The sequence below is a fragment of the Somniosus microcephalus genome, chromosome 9, assembly GCF_052327205.1.
Source record: "Somniosus microcephalus isolate GS21.2 chromosome 9, FLI_Smic_1.0, whole genome shotgun sequence".
NCBI classification, from domain to species: domain Eukaryota; kingdom Metazoa; phylum Chordata; class Chondrichthyes; order Squaliformes; family Somniosidae; genus Somniosus; species Somniosus microcephalus.
In genome coordinates, this window is record NC_140995.1 from 89,457,164 (window position 1) to 89,475,781 (window position 18,618).

Below are 18,618 nucleotides of genomic sequence, written 5' to 3' on the forward strand. Positions count from 1 at the left end.
AATGCAACCCACCTCCTTTCCCTTTTTGCCTGTCCTTCCTGAATATTGAATACTACTGAATGTTGAATTCCCAGCCTTGGTCAGCCTGGAACCATGTTTCCGTAATCCCAATTATATCATATCCGTTTATATCTATTTGTGCAGCTACTTCATCTTGTCATTTTAGTTTAAACCCTCCCCAACAGCACTAGCAAACACTCCTCCTAGGATATTCGTCACGGTCCTGCCCAGGTGCAAACCGTCCAGTTTGTACTGGTCCCACCTCCCCCAGAACCAGTTCCAATGTCCCAGGAATTTGAATCCCTCCCCCTTGCACCATTCCTCTAGCCACATATTCATCTGAAATATCCTTCTATTTCTACTCTGACTAGCATGTGGTACTGGTAGCAATCCTGAGATTACTACCTTTTAGGTCCTATTTTATAGTTTACGTCCTAACTCCCTATATTCAGCTTTTAGGACCACATCCCATTTTTTACCTATATCATTGATACCTATATGCACCATGACAGCTGGCTGTTCACCCTCCCCCTCCAGAATGCCCTGCAGCCGTTCCAAGACATCCTTTACCCTTGCACCAGGGAGGCAACATACCATCCTGGAGTCTCATTTGCGGCCGCAGAAATGCCTATCTATTCCCCTTACAGTAGAATCCCCTATCACTATAGCTCTCCCGCTCTTTTTCCTCCTGTCCTGTGCAGCAGAACCACCCATGGTGCCAGGAAGTTGGCTGCTGCTGCCTTCCCCCGATAAGCCATCTCCCCTAACAATATCCAAAACGGTATATCTGTTTGAGAGGGGGATGTCCACAGGGGACCCCTGCACTACCTGCCTGTACCTACTACTCTGCCTGGAGTTCACCCATTCCCTTCCTGCCTGTGCAGCCTTTACATGCAGTGTGACCAACTCCCTAAACATGCTATCCACGATGTCCTCAGCATCGTGAATGCTCCAGTATGTATCCATTCGGAGCTCCAGCGCCGCAATGTGGTCTGCCAGTAGCTGCAGCTGGATACACTTCCCGCACATATGGTCGTCAGGGACACAGGAAGTGTCCCTGATTTCCCACATAGTGCAGGAGGAGCATGCCACAGAGCCGAGCTGTGCTGCCATGACTTACCCTTTAATTAATTCAAATTAAATTAAATCAAATCAATATCATTAATTACACTACAATTAAATGATATACTCAAGGGCACTTGTTTACTAGCACTCCCCGCTACACAACAGAGACCCTAGAAACTATAAACCACAAAAATTAAGTTTGGACAAAAGCGAGAAAGAGAGAAATACTCACCAACCAATCACTTACCTGCTTTCTGGTGATGTTACACTTCGATTACTTTTTACTTCTCTCTCTCCCCGCTCCTTAAATCCTTGGTCTCTGCGCTCAGTCTCCACCCAGGGCCACTCTCGCTGCTGCCGCCAGTTGAGTCTAGGCCACTCTCTCTCTCCCCGCTCCTTAAACCCTCGGTCTCTGCGCTCAGTCTCCACCCAGAGCTGCTCTTGCTGCTGCCACCGGTGAGTCTGGGCCACTTTCTCTCTCCCCACTCCTTTAATCCTCGGTCTCTGCATTCAGTCTCCACCAAGGGCCGCTCTCACTGCTGCCGCCGGTTGAGTCTCATGTTCTTGTGTATAATCACAGTGTTGTGTATCCAGCCCCTCCCCCACTCCAGCTGCTGTCCAGTTCTCTGTGTGGCCTTTCAATTTAAGCGCGCGGGTACTCAGGGATTAGAACACAGCCACCCACCTTGGAGGGAACAGTGACTACAACCCCAATTCCCCTTTCAACCTTAGTCCAACACCTTCCCTTCCCTCTGTTACTGACCATCCCAGTGTCCCCTTGGCCACAATGCTGAAATAAAAGCCACCACAAAGTAAACTTTCCAATCCAACTTTATACATCTTTCCCTCCAATATGACAAGAAGAAATCAACTTATCCCCCTTATGCATTCCCTTAGTGACTGTCTTGTGCGTGCCTTTGCCTATCCTACTGATGTCATGCAGGGCTACCCCAGTGGCTGCAGCATGGCTGTTGAAGGCTGCTGACTTTCAGTGGGGGACACTGAAAATTGGCCTTGCTGGTGGACCTTGAGGAGCTGGTGGCTGGGAGTGTGAAATCGAGTGACGGTGTTTCTTCTTCTTCTTCATTATCCTCTCCCTCTTCTTGGTCAACCACTGGCTGGGCAGGCTGCATTTCTTGGGTATGTGAAATGAGGAAGGCACAAAAGAGGAGTTGTGGTGATGGGAGGGCGGGAAGACAAGCACTGCATGCGAGAAGGAGGATAATGATGAGGATACCAGCATCTTGTATCCTTTCAGCCCCACTGCTGGCCAAGGACTCAGCCATGCCCCTGCCAAGAATGGCCTGCACTATCTCCTCCAAGGGAGTGAGGTGAGGCTAGGAATGGGAGGTGTACCTTGTGAGTGGTACAGATTGTTGGTAGGTGAATGATGTGGGTGGGGGGGTGTCGTGCATTGAGCAGTGTGTGAGGCTAGTGGTGCAGTTGATAGGAGATGGCTTTTGAAGATGCATTCACTGACCTTGACCAGTGGTCTGAGGTCATGAAGCTTCTTTGGGCACTGGAGCCAGGTGGTGGGGGCAACACTGCTGGAAGTAACAGCCTCAGTGATCTGGTCCCACATCGTTCTTTCTGGAGGGTCTTCTGGCACCTGTGGGTAGAGGACCTCTCTTGCAGTGTTGACCCCCTGCACAAAGCTGGAGTGCTGCGTGTGAGACCCTAGGTGCCCCTTTGCTGGCTTGCTGAGCCAGTTGTGTTAGTGCTGAGGCACTTTTTCCATTTTTTGAGGTTTGGAAGGGAATTCAGCTTTAAGTGCTGAGGACTTCCATTTGGGACTTTTTAATGTAATTTTTTTAAAGCCAGTAAGGGCTGAAAACTGCATTTTTTCACTTCATTTTAATGTTTATTAGTTCAGAAGGCATTGCCTTTTTAATGCATTTCCCTTTTAATTTCCTACAATGCCTAGTGAACTCTATAGCCTTGCTTCCAGAGGCTGTTGGAAGCTGGAATGTTGCTCTTGGACGATAACTGCAACTCCCATGCCTGCACTAATGCCACCAGGAGGGCGTTACACAGTACGTTAGCGCTGGGCTAAAAATCTTAAGCCCCCAGCGCAAATTTTTCTCCAGTAGTGCTTTGTCCATTTTCAGCGGCGTTAACCCGGGTTACCAGTAATACCAGCAACTCTCGAGGCTGCTATGAATTTTTAGCCCATAGAAACCTACAGCACAGAAGGAGGCCATTCGGCCCATTGTGCCTGTGCCGGCTCTTTGAAAAAGCCATTCAATTAGTCCCACTCCCTGATTTTTTTTCCCCATAGCCCTTCAATTTTATTCACTTCAAGGATTGATCTAATTCCCTTTTGAAAGTTACTATTGAATCTGCTTCCACCACTTTTTCAAGCAGTGCATTCCTGTTTATTAGTTCAGAAGGCATAACTGGCTGCATAAAAAAAATTCCCCTCATCTCACATCTGGCTGTTCTGCCAATCAACATAAATCTGCGTCCCCTGGTTACTGACCCTGTTACCAGTGGAAACAGTTTCTCCTTATTCACTCTTATCAAAACCCTTCATGATTCTGAATGCTTCCCCTTAACCTTCTCTGCTCTGCGGAGAACAATCCCAGCTTCTTCAGTCTCTCCACATAACTGAAGTCCCTCATCCCCGGTACTATGTAGTAAATCTCCTTTGCACACTCTCTAACTGTACACAATACTCCTGCTGAGGCCTAGCCAGTGATTTATAAAGCTTCAGCATAACTTCCTTGCTTTTGTACTCTATGCCACTATTTATAAAGCCATGGATCCCATATGCTTTTTAACAGCCTTATCTACTTGTCCTCCCACTTTCAAAGATTTCTGTATGTGACCCCCCAGGTCTCTCTGTTCCTGCACCCCCTTTAAAAGTGTAACATTTAGTTTATTTTGCCTCCCCTCATTCTTCCTTCCAAAATGCATTACTTCGCACCTCTCTTTTATCTGCCATGCATATGCTCATTTCACCAGTCTATCAAGGTCCTTCTGGAGTCTGCTACTATCTTCCTCACTGTTTACTACTTTTCTGAGTTTCAGGTCATCTGCAAACTTTGAAATTGTGCCTTGTATACCCAAGTTCAGGTAATTGATATATATCAAAAGGGCAGTGGTCCTAATATCGACCCCTGAGGGACACCACTGTATATTTCCTTCCAGGAAAATACCATTACTCTCTGCTTTCTGTCTCTTAGCCAATTTCATATCCACGCTGCCACTGCCACTTTAGTCCCATAGGTTTCAATTTTATTAACAGGTCTATTATGTGGTAGTTTATCAAACGCCTTTTGAAAGTCAGGTTTTTCTTGGTGGTAGAGGTTGCAGGGGAGGGAAGTGCTGTAACCTTGGTAAGTTACTGTAATGCATCCTGTAGATTGTACATACTGCAGCCACAGTTTGCCAATGGTGGAGGGGTGGATATTGAGTCCAGTGGCAGGGACATCAATGAAGCACACTGCTCTGTCATGGATGTTTTTCAAGCTTTTTGAGCATTGTTGTTGCACTCATCCAAGTGAGTGGTGAGTATTCTATTACATTCTCATCATGGATAGGCATTGAGAGGTCAGGAAGTGAGACTCATGTTGCAGAGTACCCAGTCTTTGCCCTGCTCTTGTAGCCATGGTATTGATATGGCTAGTTTAGTTAGCATCTGGTCAGTGATGACTCCCAAGATGTTGATGGTCAAGGGGAGATGACTGGGCTTTCTCTTGTTTGAGATGGTCATAACCTGACACTTATTTGACATGAATGTTATCTGCCACTTGTCAGCCCAAGCTTGGATGTTATCCATGTCCTGCTGTAGGCTGGCATGGGCTGCTTCTTTATTGGAGGAGTTGCTGTGAAGTCATTAAACCATTTCTAGCATGGTGTTGCCATTTGTGGGATGGTCAAGGCGCCAGCTCCCTCCATATTGCCTGCACCACCCACTTATGAGGTGCAAAACAGCCAATCCTACCTTGGCCTTATGTCTGCCAATAACACCTCCATGAATTCATCAAATAATCTGAGGGCGTTTACCACAGCAGATACCCTCAATTCTCCTTCTCCTTCTTCCATTGTAAGTCAATTTCTGTTTTCTCTTTTCCTCCAATTCAAGTGCATTTGTCCCTTCAAGTTGTTGCAGCTTTTTCAATGCTGAATGTGAACGGCATTTCCCTCCCTCCCAGTGGTGATAAACTAGTCAGGAGGGGGCATACAAATGCAAACGCGCTCTGCAAATCAAAAGAGGCCTCCTGCAGGAAAATGCTGTGGGTTCCCAGGGATAGCATGTTGGAGAGGAAATCCCACCCCAACAGTTAAACTACCAATCACAGAGAAATCCAGTTCCAAGCCTGTACTTGTATAAAGCTTCTACTGTTCTGTATATGTCCAGCTGGTTAACTTCTGCAAATAAACCTAGGTTGTTAATTAGGAATCTCAGCCCAGCTCATGTGCGGGGTGCTAATATTATTTCCAGAGTGGAAATGAAATGTAGTGCCCATTAATGATCTAGGATTCTGTGAGTCCTGAAGTGTCCAACTTTTCTGCTGGGGTGCAGCTTTTGGCAAGGGACTCGAGATCTGCTTACAGGAATTTTGGTGAGACCATTGTAAGAGGGAATGGCTCATTTATGTACCCTAAAATTACATCACACTGGTAGCAGCAAGTATTCAATGATACTTGTACCATCACACAAAGAAAGAAATAGAAATAATTTGCTTTATTTTAATTAGTGCTGAGGTCAATTCATTTTCTTTTCTTTCCCTGCAGCGTCTGACCTAACACCTATTGATATTTTTTTGAGACTAATATCTAGTGATGAAAACTTGTAATTACTTTCAACAAGGAGGATTATGTTTGTCAAAATAAATGCTCTTATTGTGCAGTCCTCATAAAGCTTTGTGCCATTTATTTTTGATTGACATATCTAATAACTCCATCGGACCTAACCCAAAAACATCCTAGATCAACTGCTGTCTGACATTTTGCCCAGTTAGGGAACAGTCGATCTGGGATGTTTCTGGTCATTTTATCCCCAACCTGCATCTGCTACTCATGAGGTAATCAAGCATATCTGAACCTGGGAAAGATCATCTATTATGCCCTTGGCATTCTCCACCCAAGTCTGATCTTTCCACAGCTCACACCTGGCTCTCTGCCACGTCTGATGGCAATATTCTGCAGGATACATCATCCTAAAAATATGCCACATACTTTCTCTGGACTATATTGAAATGCACCGCTAGATATGTCGAGATAACAGGAACATCCTTTCAGCAAGTTAAAAAGTCTTCTCAATCACCCTCTGTTAGCTGTATATAAGGAGTTTAAACAGTGGTTTGGGGCCTTGCCAGAAATGTCATGAACAACCTCTTCAAAATAAAGCGACAGTAAGCTAGCAGAGAATAATAGCTAGGAATATGCCACAGAAATGGTGAGAAGACCATACTCCAGCCAACCAGATATCAGCCAGATTTAATTCATGTTGAAGTCTACACTTGATCAGAATTTCAGAATCATGACATGAGTTAGGAAATTTAAAAAGAAACTATTTGGATTGGTACCATTGAAATTACACACAGGCCTAGAAATTGAGTGCCCTTAGCGCCGATTTTGCGGCGCTAGAGGGCCTAGCGCTGCATTTGGCGCCGGCGCCGAAATTGCCTGGGGCCCTTACGCCGCGTTAGACCGGTAGCGCTGCGCCGGCACCGATGACGTCATCGGTGTGCGCAGCGTCCCGGTTGCCATGCCGACGGGCCCCAGCGCCGAAATTCAGTTGCGGCCGCCTCGCCCGTGACAGCCGCAACTAAGACTCTGGCAACAGAGTCTTACGAGTCTTTGCGCCGGCGCATTAAAGGCCCCGTGGCGGCCGGCCGCTTTCCCGCCAGCCGCCTGGCCGCAGCTCCCTCCCCGGACTTCCCCCCCACCCCCCCCCCGGAACAGAAGCAAGCCCGGCACTTGTCCGAGGTGCCGGGCTCATTTTTTAAAAGGTTTTCGCGGGCCGCGATCGGGTGCAGGCAGCTCCTCCTTAAGGGAAGGAGGAGGCCTGCACTTCCCGAGCCTGCCGCACCGCATCGGGTGCCGCAGCGCCGGAATTGCGGCGCGAAACGGCAGTTAGCGCCGATTTACCGCCGCAAAGACCCTTCAGTAGCGCCGGCAGCCGTTTGGGCGCGGCCCTGCTGAATTTTTGGCGCGCGCAGGGGGACTTAGCACCGGCACTAACTTCCGGCGCTAAAGCCCTGGCTAAACCAAAACTCAATTTCTAGGCCACAGTGTATACGTGCATGAAATATATCCTTTTTAGTCACAAATGGTATTTTTGGACATAAATGGTACATAATACTAACATGGATTCAGGCTGCAGGTCTCTGTGATATGGGGTTTTAAAGCTGTTCCCCTCATAACACAACATAACTAGATTTGATATAAAAGTTGAAAAGGAGAGGAACTGGTGAAAGATAAATAAAAACAGAAAGTGCTGGAAATACTCAGCAGGTCAGGCAGCATCTGTGGAGAGAGAAACAGAGTCAACGTTTCAGATTGAAGACCTTTCGTCAGAATTGGAAAAGTTAGAGATATAACAAGGTTTTAAGTAAGTGCAGAGGCAGGGAAAGGTGGGAGGGAAGGAAAGAAAAAAGGGAAGGTCTGTGATAGGGTGGAAAGCAGAAAAGATTAAATGACAAAAGGTATGATTGTACAAGGCAAAAGGAGATGGTAATGGGACAAGTAAAGAAACAAAAGATGGGTCTAGAAGAGGTGTAAATGGAAATAGCAGAATTATCAACAGTTGCCATTTGAAAAAATGGGGGCAGAGTTTGTGGTCTGAAATTGTTGAACTCAATGTTGAGTCCAGAAGGCTGTAAAGTGCCTAATCGAAAGATGATGTGCAGTTGCTCAAGCTTACATTGAGTTTCATTGAAACAGTGTAGGAGGCCGAGAACAGAGGTCAGAGTGGGAGTGAAGCGGAGAATTAAAATGACAAGCAACCGGAAGCTCAGAATCACGCTTACGGACTGAACAGAGGTGTTCCGCAAAGCAGTCACCCAATCTGCATTTGGTCTCCCCAATGTAGAGGAGACCGCATCGTGAGCAATGAATACAGTATACTAAATTGAAAGAAGTACAAGTAAATCACTGTTTCACCTGGAAGGAATGTTTGAGTCCCTGGACAGTGGGAAGGGAGGAGGTAAAAGGGCAGGTATTGCATCTCCTGCGCTTGCACGGGAAGGTGCCGGGCAAAGGGGAAGGGCTGTTGGGGGTGATTGAGGAGTGGACCAGGGTGTCGCGGAGGGAGTGGTCCCTTCAGAATGCTGAGGGGGGGAGGGGAAGATGTGTTTGGTGATGGGATCACGCTGGAGGTGGCGGAAATGGCGGAGGATGATCCGTTGAATGTGGAGGCTGGTGGGGTGAAAGGTGAGGACAAGGGGAACTCTATTGTGGTTCTGGAAGGGAGGGGAAGGGGTGAGAGCAGAAATGCAGGAAATGGAATTGCCACGGTCAAGGGCCATGTCCACCACAGTAGAGTGGAATTCTCAGCTGAGGATAAAGGAAGACATATCGGAAGCATTATTATGGAAGGTGACATCGTCAGAACAGAGGCTCTTACCATAGACTTTCAAAAATTCTTAGATTTGAACATTATGACAGAGGACTGAAGGGTTGGCAAAGTAACACCTCTGTTCAAAACAGTTACCTTAACATCAATAGTGCTTAAGCTTCTAGAGACTGTAATGTAGGATACATTAAAAGAAAGACCTAAATTAATACTGGACTAGAAAGACATGGGCTAAATAAGAGCACCCAGTATGAATTTATAAATGGCAAGTCATGCCTGACAAATTTAATGAAGTTCTTTGGGAAAATAACAGTGTATTGATAAAGGAAATGGAGTGGATGCTGTGTGTATAGATTTTCAAAAGGTGTTTGATAAGGCAATGATGCACACAGTATTAAAAGTAATTTGATAGCAGGGATAAGAAGTTGGTTAAAGGACAGAGAATAGTGAGTAGTGGTCACATGGATGCTTTTTGGACGGGGCATGTAAACTGTGGTGTCCCCTAGAGGTCAGTATTGGGACCATTACTCTTCTCAGCATATTTAAATGGCCTAAATTTGGGTATAGGGGGGCGAAATGTCAAAATTTGGAGACAACATAGTTAACTGTGAAGTGGACTGTAAGTGACTACAAGAAAACATTGACAGGTTAGTATATTCGGCAGATAGATGTCAGATTAAATGTAAATAAATGTGAGGTGATGCATTTTGGGCAGAAAAATAAAGAGAGGTCATAAACACTAAGTGGTAAAGTTTTAAAAGAGGTGAAGGAGCAGTGAGACTTAGAGGTCTAAATATACAGATCCTAAAAGTGGGAGGACAAGTTGTTAAAGCTGCAGAAAAAGTACATGCTTTATAACTAGGGGTATAGATTATGAAAGCAAAGAGGTAATGCTGAACAAACAATTAGATTAATATATCCAGTGTTGGGCACTTTAATTTAGGAAAGGTGTCAAGGGCATGGAGATGATGCAGAAGCCATTGACTAAGTTGATACTAGGGATAAAAGACTTTAGTTGTGTGGAAAGTCTAGAGAAACTGGGGCTCTTTTTCATTAGAACAAAGAAGGTTAAGAGTAGATCTGATAGATGTGTTCAAAATCATGAGAGGTTTTGAGAAGGTACATTTTGGAAATGCTATTTCCACTTGTGATGAAGCAGTTCTGTAATATCCTAAATTCCGAGTGTTGTGGATTCTTCTCCTGCCTACGTTACATTTAGATTTTTTCCTAAATTTGAGGCAAGACTTCCTCTATTTTTCTCCCCATTCCCTAGCCTCTTGGGCCATATACAACTGTGACTAAAAGCCAGGTCAGCTCCAGAGTGAGCTATTCTGCCTTCTCCTAGATTAAGTAATTTCTGAGACAGTCTAACCCCTCCATGGACTGAATGAGATTTCCTAGAGAGGATGGACCTCCACAAACTAGTTTAGGGGTTTATGTGGTCAAACCAAGAACAGTCAGACTATTGGTTGCCAGGTCAATCTACTGAAATAGTATTATAACTGCTTATCTCCAAGGCAACCATACCTCAACAGTTTCTGAATCGAGCTGATTGCATTCCAGCAGGTCAACCACTCTTCATTGTCTGGTGGTTATGATAGAGAGCTAAACATATTTATGACATAACAAATAACCACTTTACAAAAGAAAGCCGAAGGCAGAGTGAACAGACTAAAAAATTAAATAAAACTAAGGAACCATTTTGTGCATTTTGGCACAGTTGCCTTCAGTGGTACTTCAAGTATTAAATGATGAGAAGAATGAAACCAAATGATAAAAGGAAAATGTTGCCCAATAGTGGTACAGGGTAAGTGCTGTACTATGCAGGATTTTGGATACGGGTTATTCTCAGGCCTGGAAGGAGGCTGTGATGCCTGTACTATTGTTCTCCCTGACATCAGCAAATTAATCTGTCATTTGTTCCTTAACTTGTCCCATTACCATCTCCTTTTGCCTTGCACCATCATCCTTTTTGTCTCTTAATCTCTCCTGCCTTCCATCCGATCACAGACCTTCCCTTTTGTTCTTTCCTCCCCTCTCCCCTTTCCCTGCCCCTGCACTTGCTTAAAAGCTGTTATATCTCTAACATTTTGCAGTTTTGATGTAAGGTCATCGACCTGAAACGTTAACTTTGTTTCTCTCTCACAGATGCTGCCTGACCTGCTGAGTATTTCTAGCATTTTCTGTTTTGATTTAAGATTTCCAACATCCACAGTATTTATCCTCTGCAATCATCTTAGAATGTTGTCTGACTCAATCTATAGTCACTCATGAGTTCCTCAAGGCAGTGTCCTAGGCCCAACCATCTTCAGCTGCTTCATCAATGACCTTCCCTCCAACATAAGGTCAGAAATGGGGATGTTTGCTGATGACTGCAGTGTTCAGTGCCATTCGCAACTCTACAGATAATGAAGCAGTCCATGCCCGCATGCAACAAGACCTGGACGACGTTCAGGCTTGGGCTGATAAGTGGCAGGAAACATTCGTGCCACAGAAGTGCCAGGCAATGACTATCTCCAATAAGCAAGAGTCTAACCACTGCCCCTTGACATTCAATGGCATTACCATCGCCAAATCCCCCACTATCAACATCCTGGGGGGGCCACCATTAAACAGAAACTTAACTGGACCAGCCACATAAATACTGTGACAACAAGAGCAGGTCAGGTGCTAGGTATTTTGCGGCGAGTGTCTCACCTCCTGCCTCCCCAAAGCCTTTCCACCATCTACAAGGCACAAGTAAGGAGTGTGATGGAATACTCTCCACTTGCCTGGATGAGTGCAGCTCCAACACTCAAGAAGCTCGACACCATCCAGGACAAAGCAACCCGCTTGATTAGCACCCCATCCACCACCTTAAACATTCACTCCCTCCACCACCGGCATACCGTGGCTGCAGTGTGTACCATCTACAAGATGCACTGCAGCAACTCGCCAAGGCTTCTTTGGCAGCACCTCCCAAACCAGCGATCTCTTCCAACTAGGACAATGGCAGCAGGTGCATGGGAACACCACCACCTCCAAGTTCCCCTCCAAGTCACACACCATCCTGACTTAGAAGTATATCGCCGATCCTTCATCGTCGCTGGGTCAAAATCCTGGAAACCCCTCACTAACAGCACTGTGGGAGTACCATCACCACACGGACTGCAGCGATTCAAGAAGGCGGCTCACCACTGTTAGATCCGTGGTTCAGTGGATAAATAATTACACGGATGTTGTACATAAACAAATAACAGGTCTTTACTGGAGGAGGGTAATCTCTAGACTGGGGTACAGAGGCATGCGCACAGTTTATATACCGGTGTGGTCACTGCCGGTACTACAGTATACAGGAGCTGTAAAAAGTAGTTCTGACTTAAAGCACATACACTACAATTCCTCCCTTTTTAGATTAATAATACCCCCTTAATATTCAAATAACAATTACATTTTTACATGTACATTCAATAACAAAAGTCCATTTATAGATTCAGTCTTTGGGGCGGCTTCCTGACCCTTTCGGGATAGCGCCTTTCCGGAGGTTCTTGTTCTTGGTGCAGAGGCGATTCTGACCCCTTTTCATCGGGTAGTTCATCGGGTTCCACTGCTACTGGGTCTGAAGTAGATACTACCGGTATGTCGGGTTCATCCCCAGGTACTCGAGACATGGGGTTGACGCATTCCTGTGATGCTAAGATCTGATCGAAGTGGCGTCTCACAATGTTCTCCCCGACATCCACTGTGTCCATTAATGGCCCCTGCCTTGTACATATCGTTCCGGGTTGCCACTTCTCTGTTCGATAGTCCCGGGCCAAGACTGGTTGCCCTACATTGAAGCTCCTTGTCGGCTTCTCGTTGATGTGCTGGAATTGTTTGTCCTCAACATTTCTTCGCACATTTGGTCTGAGCAAGTCCAGACGAGATCTCAACCTTCGGTTAAAGAACATCATGGCCGGGGTCTGGTTGGTAACTGCATGTGTCGCGTTTCTGTAGGCTAATAAGAAATTGTCCATCTTATGCTGTAGTGGAATTTCCTCGTTGCACATGGCCTTTATCGCCTTCTTAAAGGTTTGTACCGTAGGACTGCAATCGTTTTCTCTGTAGTGGTTGAAGACATCTTTATCACCTCAGGCCACTTTGAATGAGCATCCACTGCTATTAAGAACATTGAGTCCATGAATGGACCAGCAAAATCAATGTGCACCCGTTGCCATGGAGAGGAGGGCCACTCCCATGGGTGTAGAGGGGCATGTGGTGGTGCATTTTGTACCTTCTGGTATCCTAAGCAGCTCTTAGTTAGGTCTTCGATTTGTTGATCGATTCCCAGCCACCACACATAAGCCCTAGCTAGGCTTTTCATTTTCACTCCCCCCAGATGACCTACATGTAGCTCATTTAGCACTCTCTCCCTTAACTTCGGTGGAATCACCACTCTGGATCCACACATCACTGTCCCCTGGCATACTGACAGCTGTTCTCTTCTGGATGAGAATGCTGGCAACAGTGAGTCGCCCTGTGTTGGCCATCCCCTCACCGTCAATTCATATACCCGTGACAGCATTGGATCATTGCGGGTCTCCTTCTCTATATCCGCATTTGTTACTGGCAATCGTTCAATTATTGACGAATAAAATATCTCGATAGGGTCCACTGCTGGTGCTTCCTCCACAGTAGGCAGTGGCAGGCGCGATAGCCCATCAGCGTTCCCATGCTGTCTCGTGCCTTTATATTCTATTTCATATTGATTCGCCCCTAGAAACAGGGACCATCTTTGTAACCGCTGTGCAGTCATTACTGGCACGCCCTTCTTAGGATTAAAGATGGAGACAAGTGGTTGGTGGTCAGTCAGCAAGGTGAACTTCTGTCCATGCAGATAGTGGTTGAATTTTTTTACTCCCCATACTAGGCTGAGGGCCTCCCTGTCAATCTGCGTGTAGTTGCGCTCGGCTGAGGTTAGTGACCGAGACGCAAAGGCGACTGGCCTCTCCAACCCGTCTGGGAATTTGTGCGACAGCACCGCTCCAATGCCGTAGGGTGATGCATCACATGCCAAACGAATTGGTAGTGCTGGGTTGAAATGGGCCAACACCTCTTTTGATGTGATCAATTCTTTACACTTCTGGAAAGCTCGTCTACGTTCGTCATCCCACTTCCATGGTACCCCTGTTTGCAGTAGGGTGTTCAGCGGGTGTAATACCGTCGACAAATTTGGTAAGAACTTGTGGTAATAGTTTACCAGCCCGAGGAACGACCTCAGTTGTGACACATTTTCCGGTGCTGGAGCCTTGACTACTGCCTCTATCTTGTCAGGGGACTTATGTAACCCCTCTTCATCGATGACGTGGCCGCAATACGAGATCTGTTTCTGGAAAAACTCGCACTTGTGGCGATTAGCTCGTAGCCCATATTCCTTTAATCTGGCGAGCACCTTCTCCAAGTTAGCGAGGTGATCACCGTCATTTTCGCCCGTGACTAAGATGTCGTCCAAATAACACTGGGTCCCTGGAATCCCTTGCAGGACCTGATCCATCACCCTTTGCCAGATAGCCGGAGCCGAGGCTACTCCAAACACCAGCCGGTTGTATTGATAGAGACCTTTATGGGTGTTGCTCGTAAGGTAATGTTTTGAAGCTTCTTCTACCTCCATTTGCAAGTACGCCTGGGCTAGATCAATTTTTGTGAAGTGTTTACCACCAGATAGCGAGGCGAAAATATCCTCAATTCGTGGAAGCGGATATTGCACCGTGTGAAGGACTGGGTTCACTGTCACCTTAAAATCCCCACAGATGCGGACCTTCTTTGGATCCCCAGGCGTATTACTCAACGACCTCTTCATTACAGGAACGATGGGTGTAGCCCACTCGCTCCAGTCCACTTTGGACAGTACTCCTGAATGTTCCAACCCTTCCAGCTCTGCTTCAACCGCTGGTCTGATTGCATAAGGCACTGGTCTGGCCTTCAGAAACTTTGGGCTTGCATTATCCTCTATTTTAATTGTTGCTGTTATTCCTTTTAGTGTTCCTAGTCCCTCCTGGAACACTTCTTTTGCGTCAGTTAGCATTTTTGACAGTCATCCAGGTGTGACGTCGTCATCCTTTTTGGCCTCCACCTTCAGTGCCTGTATGGAATACCAATCTAAATGTATCTTCTGGATCCATTCATGTCCTAGCAGTGATGGTCCTTCATTTGGCAATACATATATATCCATTTTAGGTATTTCCTGACCTTTATATGTCACTTTCACCCTTATTTTCCCTTTGGGGTAGACTTTTTGCCCCGTATACGTCTTCAAGACAATCTCTGTAGCTTTCAAGGGTATGTGTGAAAATAGCCGCTTGTAGTCTCTTTGATTTATGACTGTTAGAGCTGACCCTGTGTCCAATTCCATTTCCACTTGGACTCCATCTATCTTGAGTGTAACCCAGATAGTCTGGTGATCCTCCATTTCGGTTACATTATGTAGTTTCAGACAACCCAGCTCCTTGCTTCCGGAGTCTGTGTCACTTTTCTGTTCGTCTGAACCACTGTCCATCACCTGGTGTACCTTTTTGTACTTCTCCTGTGGAGATTTCTTACTGTTGGTTTTCTTCCCAGACCTGCAGGCTCTTGCTATGTGTCCTGCTTTCCCACACTGTCTGCACACTTGGTCCTTGAACCAACAATCTTTCTGGTCATGTGTTGTTCTGCTGCAGCGATAGCACTTCCCTGTTCCCTAGGTCATTTCGTTGGTGCCATATTCTTGCGGTCTCCATTGTATCTCTGCAGCGCCCCTTGCGGCTGCTTCGTGTGATACTGCCATACTGAAAGCCTCGTCCAGCGCAAGGTCCTTTTCTGATAGAAGCCGTTTCTGGGTTCCTTCACTTTGTAGCCCACACACAAACTTGTCCCTTAACGTGTCTGCTAGTCCCGCTCCAAACTGGCAGTATTTTGATAGCTTGCCCAGTTCCGTTAGGTACTCAGCATTGCTTTCGTCTTTGTGTTGGTTCCTTTTATGGAACTTAAATCGTTCTGCTATCAGCAGCGGTGTGGGGTTTAAGTGGTCCTGTAGGATTTCTACTATGCTTTCAAAATTCTTGTTTACCGGCTTCTCTGGGGTTATTAGATTTCGTAGTAACCCATAAGTTTTTGCACCCATGGAATTTAAGAGAACCAGTGCTTTATTAGCATCTGGCACTTCATTCGCCCTGCAGTACACCTCAATACGTTCCACATATGTCGCCCAATCTTCGGCTTCATTGTCGAACATAGAGATACTGCCACTCTTCGGCATCCTTGGTTGTGCGTTAACTATCACCAATGGCGCCTCCCGCGCTTCCCCTTCTTCTCCGCTGGCACAAAATGGCGTCTCCCGCGCTTTCCTTCCTTCCCTCGCTCGCCCGTCTTCTCCGCTGCGGCTTCGCAAAATGGCATCTCCCGCGCTCTTCCTTCTTCTCCGTGGCTCAATGGCACCTCCCGCGCTCTCCCTGCTTCTCCGCAGCTCAATGGCGTCTCCCGCGCTCTCCCTGCTTCTCCGCAGCTCAATGGCGTCTCCCCTTGCTTCGCCCCGCGGATCCTGATCAGCCCGTGATCCCTGGCTGTGCTCTGCGCGTTCATCTCTTGATATTTGTCGACGCCGCTCAGTCTAGAACCCGGCTGTTTCCTATCCTCTCTCTCTCCGGTTTGCAGTATTTTTCCTCGACGCCGCTCGGTGATCAACCCCCGGCTGCGCCCTGCTCTCTTCACCCTCTTTCTTACCCCGTCGACGCTGCCCAGCTCTCTCTCTCTGCCGTCGGTCGGCTCCAGCCACCGCTGCTCGGGAAGGGTCTGCTCTGGACCTGTCGTCGGTCTCTTACTGCTCGTTGTGGCTGGGGAACCAAGCCCGGCTCTCCACGGCCTCCCTAGCGAAGTTGGATCTCTGCCTGACTGCTGGGCGGTTGCTTGCGGTCGACGCCCGTGTTCCTGGACTCGACTATTTTTTTTTAATGTTGCAGGTAGATTCGCATCAACACTCGTCGCCACTGTTAGATCCGTGGTTCAGTGGATAAATAATTACACGGATGCTGTACATAAACAAATAACAGGTCTTTACTGGAGGAGGGTAATCTCTAGACTGGGGTACAGAGGCATGTGCACAGCTTATATATCGGTGTGGTCACTGCCGGTACTACAGTATACAGGAGCTGTAAAAAGTAGTTCTGACTTAAAGCACATACACTGCAAACACCACCTTCTCAATGGCAACTAGGGATGGGCAATAAATACTGGCATTGCCAGCGACGCCCTGATCCCATCAACGAATAAAAAAAATAACCCCACAATGTAGAGCTGTGATTTCTGGAAGTCACCCTCATTTGATTTTAAAACAATTTACATGACGCTTTAATAAATATGGACAGCTCCGTTTGTTGAAATGGTTTTGATCTCAGTCTGAGATCCGAGTATTGCTGAAGTTGACAAACACGGTTGAATACAGTGCAATCATTACTGTAATGCACATTGCAATATCGTTGTTTTGTTCCCTTCGAAGTTACTGCATTTCGATCAAAACGAAAGGAAAGAACATAAAAAGCAACAAAGTAAAATTGTGCAAAAGCGGCGGGGAACTTTGCTGCGGGACCAGAAGGGTAGCGGGAGGAAGTTAGAGGACGGACCAGAGCTTCCGGAGAGGAGGTAGGAATAAAAACCAGGGCGGGGGAGAGGAGAGAAATGGACGGGGGTGAGGAGGGAGAGAGAGAAATGGTGGGGAGGAGAGAGAGAGAGAGAATGGGGGGGAGAGAATGGGGGGGAGGGGAGAGAAATGGGGGGAGGGGAGGTGAGAGAATGGGGGGGAGGGGAGGGAGAGAATTGGGGGGAGGGGAGGGAGAGAAATGGGGGGGAGGGGGTGGGAGAGAAATGGGGGGAGGGAGGGGTGAGATATGGGGGGAGGGGAGGGAGAGAATGGGGGGAGGAGGGAGAATGGGGGTGGAGGGAGATTGGGGGGAGGGGGAGAGAAATGGGGGGGGAGGGGGAGGAGATATGGGGGGAGGGTGAGAAATGGGGGGGAGGGGTGAGTATGGGGGGGAGGGGGTGAGTAATGGGGGGGGAGGGGTGGAGGAGTAATGGGGGGGGAGGGGAGTGAGAATTGGGGGGGAGGGAGTAATTGGGGGTGGGGGTGAGTAATGGGGGGTGGGGGTGTGTATTGGGTGGGGGTGTGTTGTGTTGGGGGGGTGTTGGTGGGGTGGTGAGTTATGGGGGGGGGTGGGTGTGTTTTGGGGGTGGGTGGGTGTTATGTGGGGGGTTGTTTGGGTGTGTGATGGGGTGGGGTGTGAGTTTGGGGGGGGTGTGGGTGTGTTTGGGTGGGGGTGGAGGGGTGAGTATTGGGGGAGGGGTTGGGGTGTGTTTTGTGGGGGTGGGAGTGTTTGGGGGGTGGGTTGGTTTTGGGGGGTGGTTTTTGGTGGTGTTTTGGGTGGGTGTGTTTTGGGGGTGGTGGGTGTGTTTGGGGGGTTGGGTGTGTTTTGGGGGGTGGTGGGTTGTTTGGGGGGTGTGTTTGGGGTGGTGGTGTTTTGGGGTGGTGTTGTTTGGGTGGTTGTTTTGGGGGGTGTTGTTTGGGGGGTGTGTTTTGGGGGTGGTTTTTGGGGGGGTGGGGTTGTTTGGGGGGGGTGTTTTGGGGGTGTGTTGGGGGTGTTTTGGGGGGGGGTTGTTGGGGGTGTGTTTTGGGTTGTTTGGGGTGTGTTTGGGGGGTGTTTTGGGGTGTTGGGGGTTTGGGGGGGTGTTTTGGGGTGTGTGTTTGGGGTGTGTTTGGGGGTGTTTTGGGTGTTTGGTTTGGGTTGTTTGGGGTGTGTTGTTTGGGGTGTTTTGGTGTTTTGGTGAGAGATTATTATTATTAGTTGTGTTTTTGTTGTGAAATGGGAGAGAAAAGAAAAAAATGGGAGAGAAAAGAAAAAATGGGGAGAGAAAAGAAAAAATGGGGAGAGAAAAAAATGGTGAGAGAAATGTGGAGAGAAAAAAATGGGGAGAAAAAAATGGGAGAGAAAAAAATGGGAGAGAAAGAAAAAAATGGGAGAGATGAGATAGAAAAAAATGAGAAT

The 18,618-nt window shown here is 47.3% G+C and overlaps 1 protein-coding gene across 2 annotated transcripts in view; it reads left to right on the plus strand.

Annotated features, from left to right (window-relative positions):
- The first annotated feature begins 17,024 nt into the window (after positions 1 to 17,024).
- ldah (lipid droplet associated hydrolase) overlaps positions 17,025 to 18,618 on the plus strand; it is a 535,005-nt gene continuing 533,411 nt past the window's right edge. Inside the window, exon 1 of one of the 2 annotated variants that reach the window (XM_085996831.1) lies at positions 17,025 to 17,221. The gene's annotated coding sequence lies outside the window, so the exon portion shown is untranslated. The remainder of the gene's footprint in view (positions 17,222 to 18,618) is intronic. The other variant, XM_085996830.1, reaches the window with a different exon arrangement.